This window comes from Strix uralensis, chromosome 37 (assembly GCF_047716275.1).
Source record: "Strix uralensis isolate ZFMK-TIS-50842 chromosome 37, bStrUra1, whole genome shotgun sequence".
Classification (NCBI taxonomy): Eukaryota; Metazoa; Chordata; class Aves; order Strigiformes; family Strigidae; genus Strix; species Strix uralensis.
This window is the reverse complement of record NC_134008.1, coordinates 1147398-1161640: the sequence shown is the minus strand read 5'-3', so window position 1 is coordinate 1161640 and position 14243 is coordinate 1147398. Positions and strand designations below refer to the sequence as shown.

At 46.4% G+C, this 14243-nt stretch overlaps 1 long non-coding RNA gene across 1 annotated transcript in view; it reads right to left on the bottom strand.

The window, feature by feature from the left end:
• The window catches only part of LOC141937094 (uncharacterized), a 786032-nt gene that overhangs the window by 741981 nt on the left and 29808 nt on the right, over positions 1-14243 (bottom strand). The gene's annotated exons all lie outside the window — the stretch shown is intronic.

The following is a 14243-nucleotide window of genomic DNA, read 5'->3' as shown; positions in this document are numbered from 1 at the left end:
TCTCATACCAGCTTTGTAGGGAGTGGCGCTTGGAAGATCTCTCGATGTACGGAAGGAATAGCTGTAGCCCACCTTGTTATGAGGTAAGGTGATGGATAGGCTTGTAACACTAAGGGCACACCCACGAAGGAGGAGCTTGGTGAATGTATATAGATAAGATACACAGTTTAATAAACAGACATTTTGTATCCACCACATTGGTGTTTGTGCTGATGTCCCCGAGAAGGTTTTAACCTCCTGCAGTATTAGTCTCTGCGACCTGAGCGCCACTAACATGTGGAGGGGCAGGTTTAATGAGGCAGAGCTAATTACGACACTGCAGTATTAGTCTCTGCGACCTGAGCGCCACTGACACGTGGAGGGGCAGGTTTAATGAGGCAGAGCTAACTGCGACACAGCTTTACAGCAACAACACTGTGATGGGTGGGTGTCTGCTGTGGACCCCCTGATGAGGAAGAGGAAGTAGATGAAGAAGCTTCATTCAACTGAAAGAAGTCCTGGTCCTCATGGCAGACCTAAACTACCCCAATATTTGCTGAAGGGGCAATATAGCCAAGTGAAAACCATCCAGGAGGTTTTGGAGTTTGTTGACAACATCTTCCTGACAAGGGTGACTGAGGAGGCAGTGAGGGGAGGTGTCCTGCAGGAAATCATACTTAGAAACAAAGAAGAGCTGGTCAGGGATGTAACAGTCAGGGGTGAGAAAGTAGAGTTGAGGCTCCTGAGAGAAGGGAAGAAGGCAAAGAGCAGGACTTCAGGAGAGCAGGATTTGGCTTTCTGAAGAACCTGCTTGGAAGAATCCCATGGGATACAACACTGAAGAGAAGAGGGGAGAGCAGTCTGATGATCAAGGATCTCCTCTTCAAGCTGCAGAAAAGTCCATCCATACATGCAGGAAGTCAAGCAACATGGCAGGCAGCTGGTTTGCATGAGAATGAAGGTCCTGACAAAAATCAAGCATGAAGAGGCAGCACGGAGAAGGTGGAAGCTGGCTGCCTTCCAGCCTCCGTGGTTCTGTGAATGTGCTGGAGATAGTCATTGGTGTGCATGTGTGCTTGTGATTGTCTGTGTGTGTTTGTGGCGGGGGGGGGGGGGTGCTACTGGAGGGATGAGGAGATCCCGGGCCAGCTCCTGGACAGGTGGAGAGTCTAAGATCAGCTCCTGGAGAGATCACTACTGGATGTGTGTCTGTAGAGACCACAGCCAGGCATACAAACAGCCCAAACCTCATTTCTCCTTCCTCCACTGACAGTGGTTGTGCTTGGCCTACAGACCTCCTGAGGTCCCTTCCAGGATCAGTGACAGTGAATTTTCTCCCACCACAGGTCTTCCCTTGATGATGACAGGGAGAGCACTCACATTCCCCATGACCATGGAAGGGAGCACAAATAAGTTTGGAGTGATCAACTTTGGCTGTTTGTCCCACTGAAGTCACTGACACACGGCTGCTCGGCAGGAACCTCTGACGCAGGCTTCATCATATCTGAGCTTAACCTTTGGTTTTCTTTTTCCTTCTTTTCCCTCCCAAGTTCTTCTCTTTGGTCATCCTCCTACATTCCTCTACGAACAGCCCAACTCTGCTCTTTCCCCACTGCCCCTGGCTTTGCTTGCTTTGTGCCTTCCTAGAGTGCTTCTAAGAGGGTTATTGATTCCTCCCTTGGTCTGTACAAAACCAGCAGCTCCTTTTATTAGCTGTGGTGTCCTGCAGTTTCTTATCCTGTGATCTTGTGTTGATGGCTCACCACAATCAGGGTGAGACACCTGCACACAAACATTAACAACTCACAGAATGGAGTTTCAGTCCAGGAGGCCTTTGAGAAACTCTGGGATTGGGCCAACAGAAAGGTTAAGTTTTACAAGGAGAAGTGTCCAGTCCTGCTTTGGGGGGGAAGAATAATCTATATTGATCCCCAAGTGTAAGAAATCAGTCAAGGAAGGCAAGAGACTGGCATGGCTGAGTGGAGACCTGCTGGTCAAAGTAAAGGGCAAGAAGGATATGCACAGGCAATGACAGCAGGGACAGGTACCCTGGGATGAGCAGAGGGACACTACCAGGTTGTATAGGAATGGGGTCAGGAAGGCCAAGGGATGGCTGGAGCTAAACTTGGCAAAGGATGCAAAGAATTATAAGAAGGTCTTCTACAGGAAGGTCAGTCTGAAAAGAAGTTCAAAAAATGTGTATCCCCCTGATAAATAAGACTGGCAAACTAGGAACAACAGGAGAAGGCTGAGGTACTCAAGAAGATTTTTGCTTCAGTCTTCTCTGGCAACCTCTCTTTCCACACCTCTTGAGTGGATGGACAGCAAGATGGGAACTGGGGGAGCAAAGACCCTCCCACTGTAAGAGAAGATCAGGTTCATGATCACCTGAGGAACTGAACATACATAAGTCTGTGGGACCTGACAAGATGCATCCCAGAGTCCTGAGGGAATTGGCTGATGTAGTTTCCAAGCCAGTCTCCAAGACAGTTGAAAAGTCCTGGCAGTCAGGGGAAGTCCCTGGTGCCTGGAAAAAGGGAACTACTGCACCCATTTTTAAAAAGGACAGAAAGGAGGACCTTGGGAACTACCGACCTGTCAGCCTCACCTCTGTGCCGGGGAAGATCATAGAACAGATCCTCCTCAAAGCTGTGCTGAGGCACATGGAGGACAGAGAAGTGATTCGAGACAGCCAGCATGGCTTCACCAAGGGCAAGTCTTGCCTGACCAACCTCATAGCCTTCAGGATGGAGTGATGACATCAGTGGACAAGGGAAGAGATATGGATGTCATCTAGCTGGGCTTCTGTAAGGCCTCTGACATGGTCCCCCACAACATCCTTCTCTCTGTGTTGGAGACATATGGATTTCATAGAAAATTTGGGGTCCATACTGGGACCAGTACTGTTTAATGTCTTCATCAATGACATACACAGTGGGACCGAGTGCACCCTCAGCAAGTTTGCAGATGACACCAAGCTGAGTGGTGCAGTTGACACTCCCAAGGGACAGGATGCCATCCAGAGGGACCTGGACAAGCTTGAGTATTGGACCCATGTGAACCCTGTGTAGTTCAACAAGGACAAGTGCAAAGTCAAGCACCTTGGTGAAGGCAACCCCAGGTATAAACACAGGCTGGAGAATGAAGGGATTGAGAGCAGCCCTGCAGAGAAGGACTTGGGGGTACTGGTAGACGCTAAGTTGAACATGAACTGACAATGTTCGTTCACAGCCCACAAAGCCAAACGTATCCTGGGCTGCATCAAAAGAAGCGTGGCCAGCAGGTCAGAGTGATGGTGCCCCTCTACTCTGCTCTGCTGAGACCCCCCCCGGAGTACTGCGTTCAGCTCTGGGGTCCTCAGCACAGTAGAGACATGGAATAGTTGGAGCAGGACCAGAGGAGGCCACAGAAATGATCAGAGGGATTGTTCAGCCTGGAGAAGAGAAGGCTCTGGGGAGACCTTTTTGCTGCCTTTCAGTACTTATAGGGGGCTTAAAAGCAAGATGGGAAGAGCCTTTTTAGCAGGGCCTGTTGTGATAGGACAAGGAAAAGGGGTAATGGTTTTAAACTAAAAGAGGGTAGATTCTCTTCCAACCCCAAATATTCTATGATTCTATTCTATGATTCCTTTACAGCCACCCCCACATTCCTTTTTCTGCCTCGTTCCATCACCTCTGATTTCCTTCTTCCCCAGCCCCCAGGGATGGTCACCTGTTCTGGTTGTTCCCTCCATAGTCTCTTCAGTGATGTCCTCAGTGGGGCACAATAATACCCTCAGATACATGGGGGTTTGCTGCTGACTTTTAGTTCTCCAGAGCCTTGTTCTTTCTTCTTTCAGGATCTGCAGTTCAGGAAATTGGCACCAGAGGGCTCATTAAACATACAAAATGCCCTGACAAGCCAAGTCTCTGGGCATAACTTTCCTTAATTCCTCTCATGTGGTTAATTTGAAAAGTTTCAATACTCAATAACAGTAGGAAATAATTTATTCTTTTTCCATTTTCCTTCTTTTTCTGATTACAGATTACATGATATAATAATCTACATTTAGTCCCCCAGCATTCAAGACCTTTCAGAGATGATGGGGAGTGGCCTCACTATGACATCATCTTGCTCTCTCAGCACCCTGGGATGCAGCCCCTCTGGTCTTGTGGACTGGGAAGGGTTGATTTTGATCAAGTAGCCCCTGATTTGGTTTTCATCAACCACTAACTGTTCTCCTCCAGAGTCCTGCCTGGAGGCACAAAGGCCTCGGAGACCTTGCTGGTGAAGACAGAGGAAAAGAGGACAGAGAGTATCTGGGTATCAAGGGATGCAGCGCCCCTTGTTTGTCAACACCACATAATCAATAAGCAATGGCTTTATATATTCTCAATGGTGTTTTGATGTTTGTAGTATTTGTCATTTTATGTTGTGTGAGTAATAAGTGTAAGGGCCCCTTTGTGTGGTTGTGTGATTGTTCTGTGAGTGTGAGATGCAGCCCAGCTGCAGCTGCGGAGTGCGGAGTTCTCTGACCTGCAGTTCCGTTATCCCGCGAGGGAAGCAGCTGGAGAGGAACGAAGCACAGGTCAGACTCTGTAGCAGTGGGGGGGTAGTGCAGGATGAGTGAACATTCCTTAGTACAGAGCACCCTAGTGCCTGCCCTCTGGGTCACTGGTGCTGCCTGTTTGTTCGGGCTCAGTGTTTTAAGTGTCATGGGTGAAATACCTCCTCTAGCGGGAGGCAGTAATTCTGTGTCAATTGTTGTCTTGAATTTAGGTGCATACTCTGTGGGGAGAGTGCACTTTAGTACCATCTACCTAGGAAGGATATTGTCAGAAGTTCATCATCAACCTTAAAGGGGTTGTTCATTTTACCAGAGGTCATAAATGCCGATTATGAAGGAGAAATCAGAATTATGGCCTGGACCCCTGGACCCCTGTGTTCAGTACTAAAAGGGTCAAAACTTGCTCAGCTTGTTTATTTTACTGCGGCTACCCCTAATAGTATGCCGAGAAGCCGGGGTGACTCAGGATTTGGATCAACAGGTACTCCTCAAATATTTTGGGCTCAGACAGTGACACAAGGTTGACCTTTGGTAAAATGTGCCCTCACTAAAGCAGAAGAATCTGTTGAACTGACAGGCATTTTAGATACTGGCGCAGATGCGACCGTAATATCTGCAAGCAGATGGCCACTGCATTGGCCGTTAGTTCAGGTAACTCAAGCTCTTTTCAGAGTTGGTTGTCATGCTGTAATGTTTCAAAACAAAGATCTCATTCATGTAAGGGGCCCAGAAAACCGGATAACAAATATTCATCCATTTATATTGGAAACCCCTATTACATTATGTGGTCGTGACTGTATGGCTCCATGGGGAACTCAAATTGGATCAAATTTGTCTTAAGGGCCACTGCAGCTCAACCCACCCCTAAACCCACCCTGAAACTAACCTGGAAAACAGAATCACCTGTGTGGGTGGATCAGTGGTCCTTGCCAATGGAAAGGTTGTGCCACCTTAATGACTTAGTTCAGGAACAACTAAGTGCAGGACATATTGTACCTACCACCAGTCCTTGGAACTCTGCAGTGTTTGTTATTTTAAAGAAAAGTGTTAAAAGGCAACTTTTACATGATCTCCGACTCATTAATGATGCCATGGAGGATATGGGTACGTTACAGCCAGGAATGCCTTCCCCAACAATGATTCCCTGAAACTGGCATCTTGCAATAATTGATCTAAAGGATTGGTTTTTTTACCATTCACTCACATCCAGATGATGCACCTAAATTTGCCTTTTCTGTTCCCAGTATTAATGTTAGTGAACCTTGTCATGGTCCACTCGGTGGACTCGTGATGATTCGTTTGCTACGATCTCGAAAGTGCAAAATTAAGGTGACCAACACCAAAGGGGATAGCAGTAATCAAAGAGTGAAACTTTTTTGTGTTGCCTGTGAAGAGGCACGCGATAGTTAGAGATGGGTGAGAGAAAGGAGAAAAGTAAAGTTAAGTTTAGAGAGAAGAGGGAGAGAGTTTACAGCTACCACCGCTGATCTCACGACGTCCTAACGGTCCCGGGTCCAGCTGATGCTGCGTCGTCGATCGTCGTGGTCCTTGGTGGGGAAGCTTCCCATTTTCGTTGTCCAGAAGTCATCTTTTATGCTTAGTAAAACACCTTGCTCCACCTCTGCCTCAGGGGTCTCCGCCCTTCTCAGAATTCAATTATCATATCTCCACCCCTCTCGAGCAAGGCCATCGCGCGTGCGCGGGGGGGAGTGTCCGAGGTGTGGTCAGTCTCGGAGGCGGGTAACCTTCAAACAGGAGGTGTGTTTTGGTATTATAATGAAGCAAAGTTCATCTGAGGTTCATGATTTCTTCATCGATGTTATGGCAACAGTCACGATCCATCTTTTTGACAATGGCTATGCAATTATCTCTAACAGCTCCGGCTGGGCCCAGGTACCGAACAATAGCACAACACTCTTTGTACTGTACGGCTCAGGCACCAAAGAACAGCACTGCACTGCCTGTACCACACGGGTCAGTGCTCAGGAGAACAGCACAGCACTGGCTGTGCCACACAGTTCTGCATTCAGGAGCCTTTGCACCACATTCCATTCCAGGGGTCGGCAGCTGCCCTCCAAACAGGCCGTTGTCGGGTACCTCACTGTCCATGTCCCTGATGACAATGTTGAGACAATGCTGATCTTCTGACCGACTCTTACAAACCTGCAAGATGGTACCACTGGGTTGTTTTACCATAAGGCATGAAAAATACTCCCACGATGTGTCAGTGGTTTGTTGCAAAGGCTTTGAGCCCTGTTAGACTGCAGGTCCCCCAGGCTGTTATATATCATTATATGGCTGACATCCTCATAGCAGCCGAAACACAGGAGATGATGGAAAAGGCTCTTGCTTTAACCAAAGACTCAGTATCTCAAATGGGGTGACAAATAGCACCTGAAAAGGTACAGCGACCATCACCGTGGCAGTACCTGGGGTGGAGAATTTGTGAACAGACCATTGTCCCGCAACAGGTTAAACTTAAAACTGATGTTAAGACTTTAAATGATTTACAGAAACTCTTAGGAGCCATAAATTGGATACAGCTGTTGTTGGGCCTATCTAATGATGATCTGCATAGCTTGTTTGATATTTTGCGAGGAGATCCTTCACTGACATCTCCCAGAGTACTTACAGAGGACACGAAACAAAATCTCCACCGTGTAGCTAACGCCATCTCAGAAAGACAAGCATCACGATGTGTACCTGACCATCCGTATCAACTGATATTATTTAACCCTCCAGGGCAGCCATACGCTCTGCTGTTTCAGTGGGATGAAACACTTAGTGACCCTCTTGTTATTATTGAATGGATTTTTTCATCACACCAAATGCACAAGATGGTCACTACTCATTCAGAAATGTTTGCCAAACTGATCATGAAAGGTAGGCAGCACCTACTATTACTTGCTGGTCAGGAACCTGTGTGTACCATTGTTCCGGTTACTATGCACATGTTACAGTGGTTAATACAAATGTCTTTAGAATTCCAGACAGCGATCTGTGACTACCCTGGACAGCTTTTAGTACACAGCCTGTCACATAAATTATTACAGCAAAATTTTTTATTATATGCCATGCCAAAGTGCAGTGATGCACCGTTGCAAGCCTTAACTGTGTTTACTGATGGATCTGGAAAAACGGGAAAGTCAGTCATAGTATGGCAAGACCCGCATACTCATATTTGGCAATCAGACATTACTCAATCCCTGGGATCGCCACAGATCGTTGAGCTAGCTGCAGTAGTCTGAGTATTTCAATGCTGGGACACCCAAATTAACATTGTTACTGATTCTGTTTATGTTGCCAATCTTGTACAGCGTATGGAGAATTTGTGTTTGAAGGACGTTAACAATCCACTGTTATATTCATTAATGCACACCCTTTTACGAATATTAAATAATCGCAAGACTTCTTAGTTGATTGTACATATTTGAGCACATATTGCACTACCTGGACCTTTGGCTGAAGGCAATCAACGAGCAGATATGTTGATATGATGACCTGGCATCTCAGGTGGTACCTAATGTCTTTGAGCAAGTACGGCTTTCACATGCATTTTTCCACCAAATCACCAAGGCAATACAAAACCAGTTTTCTTTATCAAGGCATCAGGCTAAAGACATCATTGCCACTTGCCCTGAATGCCAGGAGGACTCCCTCTCTTCAACAGCTAGTGGTGTCAACTCTCGGGGACTCACCTCCTCAGAATTATGGCAATCTGACGTCACTCACTTTGCTGCATTTGGAACGTTAAAATATGTACCTGTGCCTGTTGATACCTTTTCTGGAGCAGTGTTTGCGTCCTGTCATACAGTGGGGAGTCAAGCATCTGACCGGCATTCCCCACTCACCGACCAGACAGGCCATTGTGGAGCGTATGCATGGCACGCTAAAGCGTCTATTGCAACAACAAAAAGGGGGGAGATGGAGGATATCTATCTACATCTAACGGAAGGCTAAATAAGGCATTATATGTCATGAACTTTTTAAACATTTCCCTGGTCTCACAGGTGCCATCAACATTGCATCAGTTCTCATCACAGATACCAGATCAACAAGAAGTCCAGGGCAAGGCTCAAGTGTGAGCAAAAAACCTGGAAAGTGGTAATTGGGAAGGACCATATCCTTTAATAACCTGGGGAAGAGGTTATGCTTGTATCTCCACAGGTCACGGTCCCCGGTGGTTACCGGCAAGGTGGGTGCGACCATACCTGAGGCATGAGAGGCAGCTTCTGGTGGACACTCAGGAGCCAGCTGTGGGTGCTGTGGATGCCCCTGTGCTGACAGTTTGCCGTCTCCTTGACTGATCATTTAAGCAGAATGTATGGGTAATGCTTGCTACTGCAATAGGACAAAATACACTATATCTGTCCTTAATCACACTACACTTGCCAACTCTTTTAAGAGAAAATGCTGACAGTAATTGCAACTCCTTAATGAAATATATAGGCTTACTAGTCATTAGCGAAAGTTGTAGCTTAGAGAAAATGTAGCTATTAATAAGGATGAAATGCTATAAGAATGTGTGTATTCAACTTTCTTTGTTTAGCAATATTAAGAATAAAGAACTCCCTTGGTTTTCCCCCTTGAGTGGTGGCCAGGCTCTGGGTGGAACCCAACAGGAGGATGAGATCAGATGTTTCCGCTCAAAGAAAATTGCCAATTATTTTGGCCTGTTGATTGAGAGGCTGGACCTGCCTGCAGCGATGTTGGATGCCTCACCTACAGATGGACGCATCGCGTAGGATTTCCGGTTTGCGAGGAAGGGCACTCTAAATTCTCGCTGCATCCAGGGTTCCCCAGCAATTGCGGATCTGAGTGTTAGTACCCCATTAAGTAAGTGTGCTATTCCGTATTTTCCTTACTGTTTATTTTTGTAGTATTTAGTCATATCCCTCAAAGTAGTGAAATTAGCCTACTCTTTTCAACTAGTAACTGTAACTGCTGTATTGTTTTTAGCCTTCTGTGGAACTATTTTAAGTATGCTGTGTTTTTTGAAGTTTGTCTAAACCTTAATTGATAAAGCTCTGAAACAAATCTTGCAGGTGCAGCTGCAAAACAAAGAAATGGGATTGGGAGGCATTGGCCAGTCAGCCTTACACAGCCTCTGAGAAATAGCTAGGGTTTGATGAAGAACAGGCCTTGGGAGAAAGATAAGAAAATGCTAAGTTGTGCTAAGGCGGCAGGGAAAAACAGCGGACAGCTGGAACACTGAACTGTGGAAAAGTACTAAACTGTGAGAAGTTACCGCCACTGTATGGCAGAATGGGCCAGGGAATATGGGGAATTAGTTCAATTGACCCGTGGAAGAATTTCTGGGTAACCTGAGAAAATCAATCAGGACAGGAGGCATTTTGCCTAGGTTTAGCAACTGCTACTGACACATTTAAGACCTGTTTGATTGGTATGTCATATTTTAGCGCTCAGGACTTTAAAGGGTTTGTTAAAAATATGACAAGAATAAATAAGGGAACAGAGGATGTTAATGGGACGTGTTGGGCATTGTATAACAACAGAGTTGCCCACAAGCAGGCTTGCCTATGCTACAGGGACATATTGTGAATTATCTCAATCAGACAGCCCCTCTTCCGTTACAAGAGTTAGAACTGAGAGGCTCTCTTTCCCCAGTAAGTGGAAATAACACGCAGAATCAGCCCGGGGGATGTATATGATTTGGGGGGAGGGATACACTGTGGGGTCGCTGGGGTTGAGAATATCGATTGAAATGAGAAGGCTGGCAGAATGTGACTCCTGTCATGATACCCATAAATGAAACTTGGTTTTGTGGTGGTCAGCATGCTTCTAAAATGGGCCTACATCTTGAAGAAGGAGGAATATGGAATAATGGTTCGTCTAAAAGGTTACCACCTGGGTATTTTTTAATATGTGGGGATCGAGCGTGGGGAGGAATTCCTTCCAAAGCAGTTGGAGGTCTGTGCTACCTGGGAAGGCTGACTTTATTTGCCCCTAGTATAAGAAATCTTAAAAAAACCCAAAAAAAACCAAAAAACCCCCAAAAAAACCAAAACCAAAAAAAAATCCATCAAAGATCAAAATGGGCCATAACACATCATGAACTCACCCCAGATTGTCAAGACCAAGTGGAATTATGGGGGCCTGGAGAGATTATTGCTCCTTCTCTCTTGGCCCCAGGAGTAGGGGTTGCAAAAGCCCTATCCACCTTGAATAAAATGGCTTGTTGGAGTATAAAACAATTTAAGTTAACATCTAATATAATAAGTAATTTGTTGATGGATGTAGATAGTGTAAGGCATGCTGTTTTGCAGAATACAGCGGCTACAGATTTTTGTTACTGGCACAAGGACATGGATGTGAAGAATTTGAGGGCATGTGTTGTATGAACCTTTCTGATCACTCTCAGTCGATATCTAAGCAGCTTCAGCAACTGCAAGATAATATGCATAAGATTCAACAAGTTTCTTCTCCTTTGGATGAGTTTTTAGGAAGTCTGGGGTGGCCAAAGTGGATTATAGAGCTTTTGAGAATGTTAGCAGGACCAATAATAATAGCGGGATTATTGATATATTGTCTTCCTATTTTAATGAGATGTTGTCTGTCTTGTGTGGAAAATAGCATGGAGGCTTTAATAAAAAGAAAGGGGGGAGATGTGGCTGCATATGCTGGCTTACTGAACTTTCCGCCCACACTGACAATGGAAAAGTACAACCAGCACTCGGGTCAGAAGATTAACGACGTCTGAAAACAAGAAATAGTTACAAGAAGGCCAGAAGAAAAGAATGTGCTCGTTAAAGAAGAAACTGATAAAGAAGGGACCTTTTGGAATTGCAAAAGCAGGAACTTATCTACTGGCTGTGTGCGGGTAGCAATGTTTGTGGAAAGTACCAAGGGGAGATATTTTTAGAAATAAGCATGCACAACAGTATATAAGGGCTTGCTGCTATTCTTAGAAGGCGCAAGAGTATATAAGGGCTTGCTTGTTAATAAAGCTTTGAGCTTGACTTCCAAACATATTGATTGTCTGTGGTCTTGTCTCCTGTGGCCTGCACGGGAATTCGTCCCCACAGGTAAGAGCCTGTAGTTGGCTCTGGTGTCTGTGGGAGCCTCCTGTGTATGTTGCTATTGCAATCCATTTTATTCTGCAACCCAGGGTTCTGCTCAGCACAAGACAGCCTGAAGGCCAAGCTGTGCATGGAGCACAGCCGAGCACAGCCCTGGGTCTACTCAGTTGCCTGTTATGTGGATCTCTAACTCCTCGATGTACACTGGTCTTCTGGTCAGGATCACTGAAATGTATGATGAAGGTTAGGAAAAGGATGAGATCTGCTTTAGATAGCTAGAGGAAGCATCACAATTTTAGGCCCTGGTAATCCCTGGGGACTTTGAAGACCATGGGCCTCTGCTAGAAGGCCTTGACTGAAGGGAAGGTAGAAGGTAATCCCTGACCCAACATGGTGGGAATGCTCTCTTGGATAAGTTTTGCACAAGAAGACAAGGCTGAACTGGTGGAAGATGTGGAGGGCAGCTTTGGCAGCAGTGCGAGTGTGGTGCTAGGGTAGAAAACCCTGGGGGAAGTGAGCAAGACAAATTGTAGCAGTGCTGAGCAGAGAGGAAGGATCATCTCCACCAACCTGCTGGCAGTGCTGAGTCAAGGGGGATGAGAACTCCCTTGTCTGGTTGCCTACACTCCTCCTAATGCAGCCCAGGATGCCGTTGTCCACCTTTGCTTCAAGGGTGTGAAGGCAGGAGAGGACAAGGCTTTGGGGAGACATAACATCAGCCTTCCCATACCTTCTTGGATATCAGCAAGAAATCTTCCCTGGCCCTCGTTTGGCTTCCTTTGTACCCGCATTTGGTTTTTCTGAGGTTTTCTCCATGGGGATTCCCACCTTGGTCAGCAGTTCCATTAAACCAGTACCTCCTTCTGTTATCTGCAGTGTACTCTAATTCCTGATACTATTATCTTGTCAGAGGCACCACAGATCTGGTGAAACATCTGTACACACACATTAACCGCTGGCAAAAGAGAGCTTCACTCCGGGGGACCTTGGGAAACTCTGGGATTTGGCAATAAAAGCCTCATGAAGTGTAACAAGGAGAATATGCCAGCCCTTTCCTGGGGACAGAATAACCCCATCTATGAGGGCAGGCTGGGACCTCATGAGAGGAAGGGCCAGGGCATTAAGAGGGATTCCATATGAGTCAGTGGTGCACGGTAACCATGAACAAGGACAACTGCCTACAGGGCTGCATTAGGAGGAGTGTGGCAAACCAAACCAGGGTGTTATCATCCCCCTTGACTCAGCACTGGTGAGGCCACCTCTAGATTGGTGTGACTGGGGGAGAGGCTCCTTGTTGTGGAGGAATGGAGAGGAAAGGGAGAAGCTTCAAAGGAGATCTGTCAGGGTGGGCTTTGGAGCCTTTGTGGAGAGGCTGAAGGACCTGGGCTTCTTTAGCCTGGTGAAGTGGAGGCTTGGGGCACTACAGCAGTCACCTGCACCTGCTTGAAGGAGAGTTTTCAAGGTAAGGGAGCTTTTCTTGGTAGTGGGAAGAGAAGGAAACCTCAACAAAGTGCAGCTTGGAAGGTTCAGATTGGAGTTGAGGAAAAAGAAATCTCAATCAAAGGGTGGTATTGTGGTGTAAGAGGTCACTCAGAGGGAGTCTGGATCAGCCTGTGGCTTTGTGTTTCAAGGAACAGCCAGTGAGTGTGGAGAGACATCAGTGAAGCTGTGGAAATGCCAGGATGAGAGCTAGGTAGGAAAGAAAGATGGATGTCAACAGCCTGAAGGGGAAAAGGTGCATGAAGGGGACAGTAGAAGTAAACCTGCAGCAGAGACGGCTGAGGGCTCTGGAAAGGCTGAAAGGCCACACAAAACAAAGCTCTTTGTCCCCTTGGTCATGGCAGTTGCCTCTGCCATGGAGGCCTACCAGGATAAACCTTATTTTGTTGCTCTGGACTATGTTTTCCTCCTCACCCTTTCTTGGACAGGCCAGGATGTGTTCTGCAGTTTTCCTACACTTGGCATTCCTCACCCTCACACCCCCCTGTCTCCAGCAAGAGCCCTGAGCCACGCATGAGGGACAGGATCTGCTTTCCCAGGGCCTGAGGGTCAGGGCTTGGATCTTCTGCTTCATAAAACAAACCAAGGATTTTTGCAGCACTACAGCCACCTGCACAGTGTCTTTGCCTATCTGTAATCACAGCTTCCAATTATCTGCTCTAACGAGTCCCTGGAGAGGCTTTGTCAGTAGTGGCCCTCAGTGGGGCCAATCAGTGCTTCAAGGTACTTTGGGATTGCTTCTGACTTTGACTTCTTGAGTAGTTTGCTCAGTCTCCTCTCAGCATCTGAGGATCATGGACATGGGCCCAAACACACCATGGGGCTCATTAAAATACAGAAAGCCCTAATGAGTCATTTCTCTTGCTGTAATTTTCTTCAAGTCTTCAAGACTTGTACAGCTACTGGAATTAATTTCATAGTGTAGCTGAGAACGAAGATTTGAAAGTGCACCTAGTAAAAATTATTCTTTATTTTAAAAAGCACATTATTTTACTTTACAATTTAGAGAAGAGGTGATAGCAGCATTCTCTGATTGATATTGATGCAGAGCATCTCCTCAGGAGGTCTCCTAGACAGTCCCTCGGGGTCCAACACAGTATGGACAACCTTTGTCCTCACCTCCCTGGTCTCAGCATTTCTCGCATTAGCCCAGCCCAGCTCCCTCCAAGCTCTCCCAC